Here is a 16606-nt window from a genome sequence, read left to right on the forward strand (position 1 = left end):
CTGCTATAAAGGCAAATGTATGTGTACACCCTTCCCCGTGGAACAGAGTGGAGGAGAAGCTGTCATGCAGATAGTTTCTAGTTGGCTACCAGAACCTCAGAGCATCTCACTGCCTGCTTGAAACAAGCAGGAGTCCAAGGTCATGTGGGTGGGCAAGCTTTTCTCAAACCTTGGGAACCCCATAGGCTTATCCTGCCTGAGATAAGAAGGATTATAGGGACCAGGAGTTAACTGTGGGGATGGTCAGTTAATTAGGACCAAATGCCCAAGGCAGACAGAACAAGACTGCAGCATACTCAGGATGAAAGTAACTGAAAATCCCATAGTTCAATACACATCATGTGGTACAAATCCAGGGGAGAGAGCATGGCTATAGCTGTTTACACTGGTTTTATGCCAACCATCCCCAAATTACCAGTGCCCTGACTTTCACACTTCTTGGGCCAGTGCCCAGCTGTATGTGCTGGGTGCAGTGTGTCACCACAGAAATACCTTTCTTCAGAATTCTCGAAGAGTTAAGTAAGTTAGAGTTTTGGCCAGTGAAGTTTCCACTACACTGTGGACACAACAGTGCTCGCAGAGACCAGCTCTATCTGGTTCATTTCTAGCCAGGAGGTCACTGATGTGCTGTTCCCTTGTTAAAACTGCCTCCTGTAAAGTTGTTCGTTGTCATTTAGTTTGGCCTTCATTTTGCTGAGTAAACTGTTAGATCAGTTATACAACTGTTAGGTTTTTTCCAAAGTACACAGAGGATGAGAGCTGGCTTCTCTTTGCCCAGCAGGTGTTTCTGAGGAGGCAGCTGATGTGCCCTGGGCTTCCCTGCTTGGGTGCCAAGACCCTGGAGAGATATTATGAGCAACTTCAATGCTTCTGATGGTGCACTGTCAATTCCTGATGCTCCTTGCATGCCCAAGATGACCTGGCCCCACTGCCACACTGCTCTCTTTGGATCCTTTTCTGTTCTTTGCATCTTTTATAACAGCCACTGTTGCTGTCTGTGCTTGGCAGCAGTGGCCTTGGCAGCATAGCATGGTCTCAGAGGCATTTACATCCATTTGGTGCCTTCCTTCTCCAGGACAATGTCTTCTCTGTGGCAATTTACACCACAAGTCATGGGAAGGACCTAGGGGATAAGCGGTGTGTGTTCTTGAAATAGGACCTAGTGATGGTCAATACAGGATCCACTCTTCTGCCCAGAAATGCAGTGACAAGCTCACTTGTAAGGGTAGGTAAGGACCAGGCAAGGAAAAGGAAGATCGTGCCCTAATTGTATTGTTTACTGCAATGCAGGATAGAGATACTCAGCTAGTTTGGGTAATAAAAACAATTGAAAAAAGCCTGCTTCTCTGCCAATAAACATATTCTGGTGCCTGAGCTGGCTCGCTTCAACCAGCACATGCAAACTGCGATCATTTTGAGGATTAGGGTGTGTTCAAGGGTTAGAGTGTGAGTGTGTTTCACAAGTTTAGCAGAAGGTGTACCCTCAACAAAGACCATTTGCTGCAGCACTGAAATCTTTGCTCCAAAACTCTTTTTTGTTTTTCCAGAAGAAACTTTTTTTTTAAAATAAGGGGAAAGGAACCTGTTTTTTAACCAAGCACCATTCTTGGAAATGACCTTTTTGGATGAAATTTTCTTAAAGAATATCAGCTTGGAGCAGATATTTCCTGCTTCCAGGAAAGCTTTTCTAGAGTTCTACCTCCTGTAAATGTTTATACAAACAATTAAAGACTGCCAGAGTTATAAGCTGCTAAGAAAGAGGAGCTTAGGATGGAAAACAATGAAACCTTAATAATAGCATTGCCAACTTCACTTAATAAACAGATGCATTTAATATGGATTTTGTATAATAAATGCTAGCTTAGATATGAAACTTTTGTACCATTTTGTTTTGCTACACAGCAAGCCAAAATTTAGCATAGCCATACACAAAGTTGAGTATTTTCTGGCAAATGTGGTATTTCTTAAATGACCTTTAAGGTTGTTTGATCGGTTGTAGGTTGCAATGGACTGATATATTGTTGTTCCTTTCTTATAATGCTTCATGTAAGGCAAGTGACTACTTGTTTTGGCAGACTGTAAAAGATACGTAATTATTAAGTGGAAAAGGGCTAGTTCATTCCTGTGACACTTTATGGATTTATATGCTTCTGTGAATTGGACATAAACCGCTTCTGCTCATCTGTGGTTTTGTGGGGTTTTGCCTTAAGTGCTCAAGAAGAAGCTCTTATAATTTTCTATTTCAGGGAAAGGAGATCTAGAGGATTAAATGATACAATTAAAGATTTATTTAACAACAGACAAAAATTTCACAGCTAAACAGTCTTGTTTAATTCACAATACTACCACGTTGAGACTCCAAGAATTTTAATGAAGGTATGACTTTGTATTAGGTATATGATAAGATAATTTAATATAGAGTGAAGTGGATGGCAATTCCTGTGCCCCTCTAAACTGGGCTGTCTGAGGAGAAATGTGATTGTGGCAGAGGGTGACAGTGCTTCTCTCTCAGCATCAGGACACCAGCTCCCACTGGAAGACCCTGGCAAACACTCTTATCCAGAAGATAAGAGTGGCCAGAAACCTGACTGCCATGATACTTGTTCACCATTTAATAATTAGTTGAATTTAGGTGTGTGGAGGGACCTTCCCACAGCCCATGCTGGCAATTACCTTTATAATAAAGCTCTGCTTTTTGTGGTGTTTGGGGAGTGACATTTACCAGACTTTAGAACCTGTGTTTTGTGAGGTATCTTTGAGGTCATACATAATGGAATCCCATTCCTCTAATACACTGTTCATACAATATGTTTTCTTTCTGGGTCTTGTAAGAATTTCAGGGAGTTTATTCTGAAAATTTGCATGATATTGGATTTTTTCCCCTGAGTAGTCAACTGCAGACCATTGTTTCTGATGGTGAGCAAATATATGAGTACATAATAGCTTATACAAATGAAAAATACAACATTTTTGATGTTGCCAAGTTGACCCAGTCTCAGATAATGGGCTAAAAGGTGCAAGCTCAGCAGACTGATTGGAGCTGTAATGTCTTTAGCAAATGAGGGAAATTGAATACCCTTTGCCTACATAACCTTTGCCTTCACTGGTTTTGCTTTTTTCACATTTGGAAGTACACATCATCCCCAAGTGTGTTTAAATAGCAGCAGGATGGAAGTAATGACTGTGCTTTCAAGGGCAGAATGCCTCTGAGTTCCATGGGAACTGGATGCTAAATTATACTAAAAAGTCATAGAGCACACATGACTCAGACCTGAACTGTGCATCTGAAATGTTGTAATGAAAAGCATCACTTAATTTTTTTTATTTGTAGCATAGACAAACCTATTTTGTATAATTTAAACAATATGTTTTCCTTTCCATATTTTCTCTGATTTAATATTAATGTGTGTATATATATATATATATAAAAATATATATGCACACATATGTGATACCACAGAACAGTGCAGACAGTACCATGCATATTAATATTTATTTATGTGTTGGACATTATATGTACATATACTCTATATGATTTACTTACAACCACTTTATTTCAGACATCAGAAAAATGTGGGATTCTACTGGGTCTGAGAGCACTGATTACATTCACAATGGTGAACAGATTAACCGTTTAGTTGCAGGTATCAAGGTTGTCACTCAAACTGGCAGCACCTCAGAATAGCTAAAGCTTATCAAAAATTGTCTGGATTGGAAATGACAGCCATACATGCATGAATGCATCTGTATGGCTGGAAGATTGTTGAAGTGTGAAGTGAAGAAGTTCACTTTGGTTTATTTTTTATCATAATTACTGTATTTCATGAAGGAACATTGACTTGCCACAGGATAAATACAAGGGGAAACAGAGAGAAACTTCATTCTCTTATCATCTTTGTCTCCCAAAGGTCGCCACATTTGAACAAAGCGTATTTATTTCATTCCTTATGCATTTACGTAGCCATTTACTGTACTCTGTATAAGTGAAGCAGAATAATTTTTTGCGAGACTAATTAAAAGTTGCATGGTAGAAAATGTTTTTGTGATCACACCACCGTAACGAAATTGAGCTGTCTTTACTGACGTGTGCTCCATTTACTGGGTTATTTAAAACATATTTCCCACAGTTCCAGCAGATTTTTTTTTAAAACAAAAGCGTAGTAAAGTTTTTCATCCTAAGTAAATTAATATCCTTAGTGAACATATTTAGAAAAATAAAGCGGCAGTTTATCTCATCTTTTTTCCATTTATTTTGTGCCTTTATACTGCTTCCTAGCTCTATAGCGTCTTACAAAACTTCCATGTCAAATCAAGAACAGCCAAATCACCTCTGAGTCAATAGGATTAATGTGTAAAGTTTATTTGTCTCCATCCCAGTGGTGTTACAGTCTCCTTCAGTCTCAGCATGAAGTACCAACCAGGCAATTTTACCACGTTCTACATTTTGGATCCCCCGTGGCACTTAGTGAATGGAAAAGGCTATTAATTTAGTTATATGATTTAATCATAGACTGTTAACAGAGTTGAGGATTGCACTGAGAAAGTCTGAAGGCTCTAGCATGACAAATACACTAAGCCAAACTTTTATTAAAAAAAATATATAGTTTAAATCCCTCAAATTAGCTCAAACTACTGTTAATTCTTCCCAAAGGGTGATATAGGTAGGGACAGGACTTAGTTCTGTGGCTGATGTCTTTGAGGAGAAAATGGTCTAGTAAAGAAAGATAAAGGTCCAGTTTTAACTGGCACAGCACTCCAAAGTGCTCTTTTGGCTTCCACATGGAATTTTGGAAGTTTTCTTCTTCAGGTGTTATGTGCTTGATGAAATTGGAAAAATGTATACTCTCTGGGTATGCAACTACTGTATCTGAACCAGCCAGTGGATAAAGTGTTGATAACAGCAGAAGTTCATGTCATGCTGAAAAAGACTAAACCATGTGACACCTTGATGCACTTTGTTGTTATAGATGTGGGGTTGGGAACCAGTCTTACTCCTACTACTGGTCCAGCAAGTGGCCTTCAGCAAGTTGTGAAACTCCCGTTTGCAGAGCAGGGACATTTTGTATTATTTTGACCATTGATGTTATGATGGCACCTAGAAGACATGCATGATTGAGTCTCTGTGCTGTGGGGCAACTGACAGTGACGAAAAGAGTGCCCTGCGGAGATATCACACCATTGGTGGGGGAAAGGAATCATCCTTTATGAGGTGGAGAATGGAGGTAAGAAAGATAACCCTTAATGCTCTACCTGACATTAAGGAAGTGAAAAAGCCATTGCCAGGATATATTAGTTTTTGTTGCAAATCTGTGACTGCCTAAAGCAGAAACCCATACATACATTATTTTCTCTTCTCAGTGGCTGACCACGTGAGTAAAGACGAAATGCCTCCCTTTCCAAATGCGTGCAAATGGCTCTGAGATATGGATAGATATGGGATTGTCAACTCCAATTAGTTGGAGAAATGACCTACTGTACTTCTCTTCTATAGGTATTACAAAAGCCGTTCCGCCCATGAATTAGACATCGGTGAGAAGCTGAATTTAAGCCCACTATTGTATGGGAATGTCCACTCCGCTTTGCCACACTAAAGACATTCAGGCAGGCAGAACACCCTCCGCTGACTCATTAGGGCATACATTAGAGGCAAACTCGCTGCGCTCGCCATGAACCCACAGAGCTCTCTTGAATGGTAGCCCTTGGTGGACGCTTGCAGAGCAGACCGGTTCCCACAGCACCCCGCTGATCCCCTGTGAACAGATTCGCAGCTCCCCGCTGGCTGCAGAAATGGATTGCTTGCCCCATCCTCACCCGCCACTGACAGCCCTCATAATAATAACCTGCCCGGGAGGCGAGGGACGGGAACGGGTTTCTGACAACTCATTAGCCTGAGATATGGTCGGTTCCTGCCAGGATTGTCACCACTGCTGCAGAGGGAGCAGGACAATGCTAGGCAACACCGGTCAGGCCCTTTCAGGGCCATCCTTTTCCAGAAAAGTTACTTGCATCCTCAGAAAGGAACACCTGTAGAGGGTGGCTCCTTCAAGGTTCCCAAGGAGGGAAAAAACAGAAAAATTGGAATGCCAGAAGTGCTGAGGTGAAAAATGAGGCCAGCAGGGGGTCGTATGATACTACAATGAAACCACAGCTGCTCAGAGGGATGGGAGGCAGCCCTGGGCTCAGGCATGCACACATTGGCCGCCTTCGAGGCAGCAGTTCAGCTCTGAGGTCCTGGGTCTGATTCTGAAGCTCTGTTTCTCTTCCTCCTTCAGCTTCACCAGGACTTTGTGATTGAGGTACCAGTATGGGAAAAGAAACCAAGAAAAAAACTGGGAAGTCCATTAAATATTGCTTTACACTGTTCTCTGCAGTTTGTCTTTTAAAATCCAGGTGCACTAAACTGCCCTGTGACTGCCCTGTCCTGTCAAGAACTACACGTGAGATCCTGTCCACTCCCCTGTGTCACTGGGGTGATAGACAAAGGAACTTCTGAGTCTGGCAGAAATGCTCTGGATATAACTTGTCTGTGTATGAAAATCACCAGCTAGAAGTTCCTCATCTTGGTTCAGTAGGAGGGGTATGAAGAGCTGTCCATGATGAGCCATTTTTTTTCTGGCAATCATGGAATGCTATCACCTCACCTCCAGCTTGGAGAGTGATGCTTGCAAAGAAGAGATCTTCACTCAAAGCACCCAGCAAAAGCAATGTGGAGTTGATTGATCACTACAGGCAAGAGATGCCCTTGCTTATAATGGGACAGGAGCAAGATGTGGAATCTTATTTCACCTTTACTACCTACATCTTGTGTGATATCTGAGGGAATTGTCTATGCAAACTGAAACCCTGAATTATATGTCCTCTAACTGATGTTTTCAGGTTTAATCGTTGGACTCAAAAAGAGCAAAAGCATTTATTTATAGGGTCTTGTGTGTCTGCATAGTGGTAGACAATGACATTTTAATGAGCGTTTTGAAAATTCTAGTGCAGAAACATGAAATGGTTTCATTAGGAGAAGTAGTTTTCAACTCTACTGCGGAGAAATGCCATTTATCAAGAATAGAGACAGTCAGAAAATGCCAGCAAGACCTAATGTGACAGAAAAGAAAACAAAAAGCAATTCACACCACAAATAAATAAATGAAAAGAATTATCACTGTGTGCTGTTCTAAAGCTCAACTGCTTTAGAAATAAGAATGAAGACTTTCTGAACCACAGCCCTCAAAGTACTTGAGTGTTGTGGTCGGGAAAGGCTTACTGCTTGGGGGTGTGTAAAATCACAAAGAAGCAACTTCTGTTTCAGAAGGGATGAAAATGGAAAAGAATTAATCCACATTCAGTGGTCTAAAACTGTGTTGTTTTATTGTTTCTGTCTTCTAAGTAGGTTATCTGGTAGGCAGGACTTTAACTGTGGAGATACAGAGAGATTCCAGGAATGCTGGTGATCTTCCAGACCCACTAATAGTCCACCTTAGTCATGGGAAGCAGCAACACGTGGTAAATCATATTGATGGCCAACAAAAGGTTTTTAACAGCTTTGGTAATGAACTGGAAAGGCAGGAGCATGTCAATGATATCTGTGACAGGCAGAAAAATCACTCAAACACAAATGTGGAAATTAAAATGATCTGACAAAATTGATGCCAAATCATTCAGTTTCAGGAACTATAACTGTTGAAAAGAAAGTCAAATATATTGATTTGTGTGTCAGATGCAGTCTAAAACATGCAATCTGTTCAGATATCCAGAGGAACTGATCTCTTGTGAAAACAGAGGCCCAGCAGAGGTACATAAAGGTGACATCGCTGGCTGGCAAGTGACAGCTGGTACTGTCTCAGTGGCCTGAAACAGAGCTGTTGATGGCAAAAGGGGCAAAAAGAGACAAAGAAACTAAATTAATCTAAGTTAAAAGGCTGGCTTGACATGGTCTAAGGCTGCGGTAAGATATTGCTAAATAAACAACGCACGCATTTGTTCCCCAGATATCTCGAGCAAGATGTGGAAAAAAACGTAGATGAAGATTTTCTGGGGAGACTCAAACAGTAGAGGAATGAAATGGCTATGGATGTCAGTGTGTGCTTTGTCAAAGACAAGGAAAATCAGAGTCTGCTGTTGGAATAAACCACAGAAGTAGGACCTTCCCACAAGGAAGGTTCAGTTGCTAGAGGGAGAAACTCTAATTTAGGAAGAAGGAATTATGATCAGTGGTGTAAGCAGGAGTGCAGCTGGGGTTTTGTATGCAATAAAACAGCCTTGGGAGGGAGGCAGCCATGTATGGCTGAGAGGCTTTCATGTGGACACATTCCTCTGGGAGATTCACCAGTGACACCAGTGTCCGGTTTTCTGGACCAGGTTCAAATTTCTGAATTGCTTTAAGTGCACAGTACAAAGAAGAGAACAAGCTTTATTATCTATTTCCGAGGAACTTTGGCTTACCAAATTAATATTAAAGAAACTTTCCTCAAGTACAAAAAAATTTACTCATGCAGAAAAAAAATTGTGTGATTGTAAAAATCCATATTCTGTTGGATTTATTTACCTGTGAGTATTTGCAAATAAGGTTCTTCGCGGGTGTGAGAATTTCTTCTAGGATGGAAAATACTGATTTTCCTGGAGAAGACTGTATATTTTTGAATTGTGTTCAAATTTGGAAGTGGTTGCACTCTTGCTTAAGGCTGTTGATTGAAGTTTGCTGTACTTACACATGGATGGACTCCAGCTGGTGCCACATCTTTCAGCAGTACAGCCGTAATTGGAAAAAGACACTTTTCTTCCAAGCTCATTTTCAGCAATGAATTTGAATTGTACTCAACAAGACTAAGGTAGAAGGAATCTCTCCTGGGCCAAAAGAGACATAATCCAAAGGAGCAAAGATTTTAGCATTGTGCCTCAGAGCCACTAACAGAGCTGTGTTGGTTGTAGTCCCCCAGTGACACGTCTTAAAATCTCAAATAAAGTATCTGCACCAATATTCTCCTTACTGTGATCTGAACCACAGGTTTGCAAGTGAGGTGAAGTCCAATGTTTGAAGATGAAAGTGACTGGTAAAATGTAGGAGTCTGGAAGGAAGATAGTGAGGAGGAATCCACAGAGGAGTGGAGGATCCTTTAGAGGAGACTGATGCCTAAAGGCCACCACCTCTGTGAATGCAACAAGCAGCTGCTCATCTGATACTCCTCAGGGCAAAGGAAGGAGCTGGTGTTACTTTTTCCAGTGTGTGAACAGCTCCAGTTTCTGGGTGTGCATTTGTATGGAAATATATAAGACAAGCTGAAAATGGTTTCAGAATATGAGTGTTCCCATTTTATTATGATATGGAGACTATATATAATGTATTTTAATAATGTATGGAATGCCTTCACAGCAAGCCATTTTGATATGATCCACTGAATGTACTTTTCAGTGGGAAAACAAACACATAAAGAAGAATAGAGGATGTTTTTAAAACTCGTCAGAAGATGTTTTTGGCTTTTGTTCACTTCCTTCCAAGTCCATTAAACACACTTTCCAAAAGTCAAAGCACTTCTTTCATTGCAGCAGCCTGAATGAGCCCAGAAAAGCAGCCAGTCCTGAGTTCTCAGTGCCATTTCTGACCTCTCTTATAATATTTTAGATACCTCAGATATTTCTCCATCAAGCTCTCTGAAAGCAAAAGCTGTTAAATCACATCTGTAAACTGAAGCATGGAGAATTCTTTACATGTGTAAAATTCTTTCTCATTATATAGAGAGAAACAGTTTACAGACTGCTCTAAGTACAAAGCAAATAACTCACCAGAACAATACGAATAGTATACACAAGCCTCTTAGCCTTGATGATCTTGTTTGGCAACAAATGTCTGAATGGCTTGCCTGGTTTACTTGAAAGTAAATAAATTAAATACTGTCTTTTGTTTATTAGCTGGTGAGATTTTTTTCTATGCATTCTACTCCCATCCTGAGGCATCTGCAGATGAATGAGAAAAAGAAAAGAAGGCAAAATAGCACATTAAGTGGGTTTAACTCTCTCTTAAACAGAAATGCAAATTAAGAGATTCTGGCTAGCCTGGGAGATCCCTGCTCAGGGAGAGCAATACTGTATACTGGACAGGAACAAATAAACATACATTTCTCAGAGCATTCATATCACCCTGAACTCCAAAACTGGGGGGCATCCGTGATCATATTCACAAGACATGATAAATTATCATTTAATACTTTTATTGGGAAATGTCAAGAGACCAGGTCAGAATCTGTATTCTAGTGTTCTAGGCTGAATTTACACATATGAAGACACTCTCCCAGAAAGTTACTACACTCTCTAAAGCTCCAGTTCCTCTCATGAAACTATCCTTCAGATATAGGAAACATACTGAGCTGTGTGCATCCATCAGCACGTGTGTTTGAGTACTGTCTGACATATTTTCAAACATATCAAGCTCTATGTATTCTTTGTGTACTCCTGCTGAGACAGCAAATCCCCAGATAAATGCCTCCACCACACCACTGCTGAAGACTATTTCCTTCAGTGCTCACTGTGTTGACACTGTACCCTGGTTGGAGGCAGTGGTTGCTGGGTCCATGATCTCTGAAGTCCAGCAATGGAAGATCTGGATTCAGGGAACCACATAAATGCTGCATCACAACCATGGGGTAAACCTTACAAGGTTCTTTCCCTGGACACTTCCTCTGTTTTCAACACGGAAGTTTTGCTCATATGGCTTTTGCCAGCTCTCCGTAAGGGCCCTGGATTTCCTGACCTTCCTCTCAGCAGGGAGGCTGGGTCATGATGCATCTTCATGGGCTGCTCTATAGCACTCCAGTCACTGCAGATACAAAATGCCATCCCACGGGCACATATTTTCTGAACGGGATGGCCTGGCCTGCGCTCATCAGGGGCTGTAGGCAGACTCCCCTCCCTGCTGCTGCTGAGTGCCACTGCTTTCCCAGGCACATCGTCCCACCTGGAAGTGCTGACACCTTCATAGGACCCCAGGCATACCATGTTCTTACATGCTCAGAGATAGATGTTGAAAGGTGTGTTTTTAGAGTTACTAGCCATTTTTGTCTGAAGCATTTGCTCTGCTGTATGCTTTCTTGGTGTCTCTTATTCCCTCAAACAAGGACTAAGCAAAAGTTTTGTGAGCCAAGTCTAATCCTGTTTACATGATGCTTTTAACTCCCATATTACTAGTTCAAAGCACGGGTCCAAATTTAGAAGCAAGACTAATACAACCTCAGGCTTAGTACTCATCAGATCTCACTAATTAAGCATGTTCAGGCCTGGTCAGTACCAGATGGAAAGCTGCCAAAAAATGATATGTCTTAGCTAGGAGTGGTCTCAGAGGCTGCAGGTGATGCACTTCTCTCACTAATCAGCTACTGTCCCAGCCACACTTAGCTTGGCAGTTTTGGACGTCTGGAGTAGAGTTTGGTTTAATCATGTGCATAACACTCCACATTTTTGCATGCGGAGAGGGAAAACCAGCCTGATTTTGAAGAGGAGCACGGGGCTACTTGGCATTTAAATCCCAAAATTCCTATCCAGAAGAGAAGGACTTTGATGCTGCAGAACACATGTGCTGGCCATCTGCCTGGCACTATCTCCTGGTGCCATCCCCTGAATATGAAAATAATTAAAATGATGATGGTTTGGGCTGGCATCCTGCAGATGCTCATTTATCATCAGTAATATACTGAAATATTTTTTGCTAGAGAAAGAATATTGGTTGAGGTATCAAGCTCCAAAGAGGAGAACAATTCTCTTATCTCCTGCCTTCTTTGTCCTGCTTATCTGTCTGATCCCTACACTCATCTGACCATACTGCTGTTACACACTTCTCATGTTTGAGTGAAACTTGGCCTCAGTTTAAATGGCTAGCATGAGGTTCATGAATGACCTTTTTAGGACTTCAGTATGAACCAGATTTATCGCTGTACACCCGATTGCTGAATTTAGTCCTAAGAAGGCTTTACAAAAGCTTAGGGCTGGTCATTATAACACCAGTGGTTGTAATAAACCACTTTATGTAGAAGACATTATTTTACCAATGGCAGATACTCTGCATCTGGAGAAGGGTTATTATACATACATGCAAAACTTTACAGCAGACTTTCTGCTACAAAGATTTAACAACTCTTTAACTCCCTGGTTATATTGCAAACACAAAGTACAGCCCATCAGGTGACAGAAGTGCCTACAAGGTTCATCATATTTGCCACGGAATTGATGTGTGATCCAAAGCAAGCCCAGATCAACACCTTGAAGTAATGGTGTCCTTCTGACTCCACCTGAATTGTCAAGAAGAGATAGAAGGTAAAGGGGTAATTTACAGATCTAAACCAAAGGCAGATTCCTGCCTACAACATGGTACTATCTTTGAACTCTTTGTTGAGAAACATAGTCACATTCATCACACATTTTGAAAGTCTCAACCAGTTGGGCTTTTCAATAGCCAGTAAACAGCAAAAAATAAAGAGTGAAAATCAACATTTTTTGCAAACAGTATCTAATTCTGTTTATATAATGCTGTCAGATTTAGAAATATCAGTGCTCCCCTTGCGGCTCACCCCCATGGGATGCTGCCAGCACCATAGGATTCCCCCAGCTCCGTGGAATGCCCCTGACACCCTTTTGACCCACAGAAGGGAGGTGCACATACAGGAAGGTCCCTGCCCCTCCAAGTCCCTACCCCATCCCCTCACCCCTCAGGTAGACTTCCCTGGCCTCTCAGCCCACCACACATGCTGTCTCCTTTTGTAGACCTGTCAGTCAGGATAATGTCCTTGACCAGGCAAATCACAGCCACTTTTCATCTGGAAACAATGCTCGAGCCACAACACAGCATTGTGCTCAAAGTGGATTACACAAGCAGGGCTGTCTGCCTGGCATGATATTATTATATCAATAGGACTTTTCTTTCTCCCGGAAAACGTAAGCTCTGTTATCTTTTAACAAAGAAACCCAATGCCAACCTGCTGCCAGTCGGCACTTTTAGCAAAACAGTGCTGCTTTTCTTGGAAAGCACGAACAGCTATGGTTTTTTCACATCAGAAGTGTTGGGGGCTCTGGTGGGGAGAAAAGAGAGAACTTCATCAGTGGTGTAGATTCTTCTTTCCAAATCCGGTGGTGAACAAACCAAAAAAAGGAGGTCAGATGAATAAAACCCCGCCCCTAATGCAAAATCCTGCTCCAATGCAAAACCCCTGTGTGTCAGTGGAAATGCCCCAGCCAGTGGGTGTGTGCAGTGGAGACAGCTCATGGATGGTGGGGTATGTGTCCCTGTGGCATCAGTGGGGTCTCTGTCTAGAGCTGAGGAGGAGGAAGAGTAGGCCAGCAGTTGTAGCAGCAAAGAAGTGACACTTGCCAAGAAATATCTTCTGCTGTTTCAGGGCTGTGTTTCTCACAGCTCCTGAATGCTGTGGAAACCTCCAGCGCTGGCTGACGAGTGGTCAATGACAGCCAAAACATCCCCCCAGGTCAGCTTATTCTTCTCAGTCCTTGGGTTTGTTACATTCAACAATTTCTAGATGCATTTTTCCTCTGAAGCAATGTTGCACCACCATTGCCTTATCTCTGGCTTGAGCTATTTATTTCTCATAATATAATTCCAGTCAAGTTTCAGAACACTTGATTCCTATAAAGTAGCATTAAAAGGCTCTTGCTACTGTGCATACTGATTGTGGATTAAAACAAACATGATTCCATCTGGCTATATCAGTCTGTCATGTTCACCCATCTGTGGTTTTGCCTGCCAGTTAAATTAATTTATCATTAGAATAAATCCCTTTCAAAAAAAGAGAAAGGAAAAGTGAGACTATTTGTTGTGTTGAGTTTAGTTTAATTTGAGATGCCTGCTTGAATATACTCAAGGAAATTTGTGAGCAGCATTCCCAGTCTATGCTGGGAAATATGCCTGTCCACACACACTGAATGTGCCTGCCTGAACAGGAGGGCTGGAAGACAAGTGAGATATGTACTCAGCTATCTCAGCGACATTGTCCAAGGTATGGTCTGGTCATATTTGGTTTTGTGCACGTCAAAAGGGACCTCATTGAAATCAGTGCAGGTCTTTGGCATAAACCTAGCATGTGCCTCACCAGGAGGCAGTGTGTTCAAAAATGCTGAGTCACCCTAGGTCTTTTTACAAAGATGACCCTATAGAAGAGGCCAAGATTTACTGGTGCCTATTAGCATCTGTAAATACATATGCTCCCAGTATAGAATCTATGCTCTTTGACATAGATTTTTCCTATCCTTCTCTGTTGTTCAACTATGGGTTGTCTTTTCAGAGAATAATCTTCTCAGTTTGAAATTATCTAATCCTAAATTGTTCAGCCTCTGCTGGCCTGGCAGTCACTCCATCTCTTTCATCAAGTTTAATCTTCTCTGCCCTGCTCCTTGTGCAGGATGAGGCCACAGACATTTCCTAATTTGATGCTTAGTTTCCTCCTTCTCTGTGGTACCTACTCTGCCTGGGCCAGTATTTTTAGAGCTGTTTGTGCACCTTGCCTTGCAGATAGGAAGGGGCTTGGAGCCTTCACACATGCCAGAAGTCCTGGTTGCCTTGGGATGGAGCACGTGTGCAGTGCAGATGAGCACCAGTATTCAGTGGGTCCCCGTTCTACTGCAGTGCTTGTAGCATCTTCAGGCACCTCTCTTCTTCCAGACGTGAAAAGGTGACCCAGAACTGGCTCAGAGATTCTGGATGTACACTGGGATAAACTGCTGAGCCTCTTAACATGAATGAGCCAGTCAACTGTAGTTCATTACCACCTTAGTCATTACTTTGCAAATATTTGGACTTCTGCCAGAATTCATCAACATATTTCTGGATTCCAGGAGTGTCAGGAATTCATACCAGCTGTTCATTACTCACTGCTCAGCACTCAACTTACTTGTGCTAGGGAATGTCGGTGTTTGCCTAGAGAATTAGAAAGCATACTGGTTCACCCACAAGGCACCTCAGTCACAAAGCTTCATTAGTAGAACAAGATAGTCAGCTTTTTGTAAGACACCCATAGGCGGAAAATTATTTGCCCAGATAGTCAGCTAATGTTTAAAAAAAATATCCTAAGTGCTTCAGACTCATTTCCCAAAACTACGCAGTCCCTGCTACGTGACTGCCCTGAGTGTCTCTGATCAGGGGATCTGCAGGAGGCTGGTACTAGGCTGCTGCCTGTCACTTATTTGTTGCTCAAAGCTACATGTCATTTCAGGGGTACTTCAGGGCCTAAAATCCACATTGCACAAGGCTCTGGAGCAGAGCCCCAGAATCAGCTCCTGCCTCACTGCACTGCTGTGCCTGGCTCTGTCTCATGAGGTGACCTGACAGCCTCACTCAGGTTCACTTGTCTCTCCTGGAAGATGAGGCTCAGACACTGAAGTGGTTCTGAGCAGGAGCCAGCTGCTTCTCAGTGAGACCATCCTCAAAGCCACCCAGTGATGGGGCCAGTGATCTTTGAAAGGAGAAGGCAGAAGAGGTGAAGTAACAGGATCAAAACAGGGTCCTCATTTCACCACAGAAATACATCTAAGTCCCCAGTATGGGACTCAGCATGCAAGCCTTGCACAGACATATTCCTCAAAGACTTGCACACTCCTGCAAGGCTTTTCTTATAACTGAAGATGCTGCAGCAGCTGCTGCTTTCATGGTTTAATCTGAAACAAGTAAGTAGCTATCTCTCAGTGACTCTGCTGTGTGCAGCTTAGCCAAAGCTGCCCTCTGCCTGGAGTCACTGAGGGGTGGTAAGGTCAGCTGTGACACAGCCTCTTCCATCAGCTGGTCCTAGCCAGCCCTTTGTAGGCTTTGTTTAGCACCAGCATCTTCTTTCTTCTCTTTCACATGCTCCTTCAACATTATGGGCTGAAGAGCACAGCCCTGACTTACCAGTGAGCACTGCCCAAGAGAATAAACCTTTGAAAATGGGCATGTGGCCCAACTTAGCTTCCCTACTTTTGCTCTGGGCATCTGGGATGGCACCTTCTGCCCTGGGCTTCCTAAGGATATACAAGAAGGAGAGTGACATCCAGGAGATCTCTTTATGTTAGGAGAATCTGCTCCAACAGGCAGCATTACCCAGTGATGGTATTTGGGGGTGGATGTTTGTAGGTGTTGTTAATTTACAAGAGATGTGTTTGGCTCTGAACCAAATGTTTCCAGCATATAGAAGTCTTTTCCATAAGCTCGCTCATGTCCATCTTTGCTAAAAGATCTCAAGTGGAAAATTACTGAGCAGAAACTAAATATTAAATGTGGAGTCCAGTGTACCAAATATTTGTGCAGATGAAAGGAAATTGCCTCTGTTACAGGGAGATAAAGAAGGTACATAGAATTTAACTAAATGGTTGATCTTCTCCAGTTCGTCCAAAGGAAAGCTTTAATTTCCCTAGAAAGGACAAAAGAAAGAAAAAAGCACAGCCCAAGGGAAGGGAGGAAAGAAAGACATTAAAAAGCATAAGACAGTATTTCCCATTATGAAAGGGGCTTTTTGGAGACATAATGCTCAGAACTACATTATTACACGATTTCTTGTGATTTATGACAAATCTTATACCTGACAGAAAATACTTGACATAATTCAGCTAATATTACAAAAGGTCTTTGGAGCAAGCTAGCACAAGTTTTAAA

General features: G+C 42.1%; 1 long non-coding RNA gene across 1 annotated transcript; it reads left to right on the forward strand.

The window, feature by feature from the left end:
- Positions 1 to 5093: 5093 nt before the first annotated feature.
- Positions 5094 to 6352, forward strand: LOC113953420. Its single transcript, XR_003529874.1, has 3 exons — positions 5094 to 5222; positions 5492 to 5529; positions 6273 to 6352. It is a non-coding gene; the product is annotated as an uncharacterized LOC113953420 (long non-coding RNA).
- Positions 6353 to 16606: the final 10254 nt, after the last annotated feature.

This window comes from Corapipo altera, unplaced genomic scaffold (assembly GCF_003945725.1).
Source record: "Corapipo altera isolate COAL_440 unplaced genomic scaffold, ASM394572v1 1, whole genome shotgun sequence".
Classification (NCBI taxonomy): Eukaryota; Metazoa; Chordata; class Aves; order Passeriformes; family Pipridae; genus Corapipo; species Corapipo altera.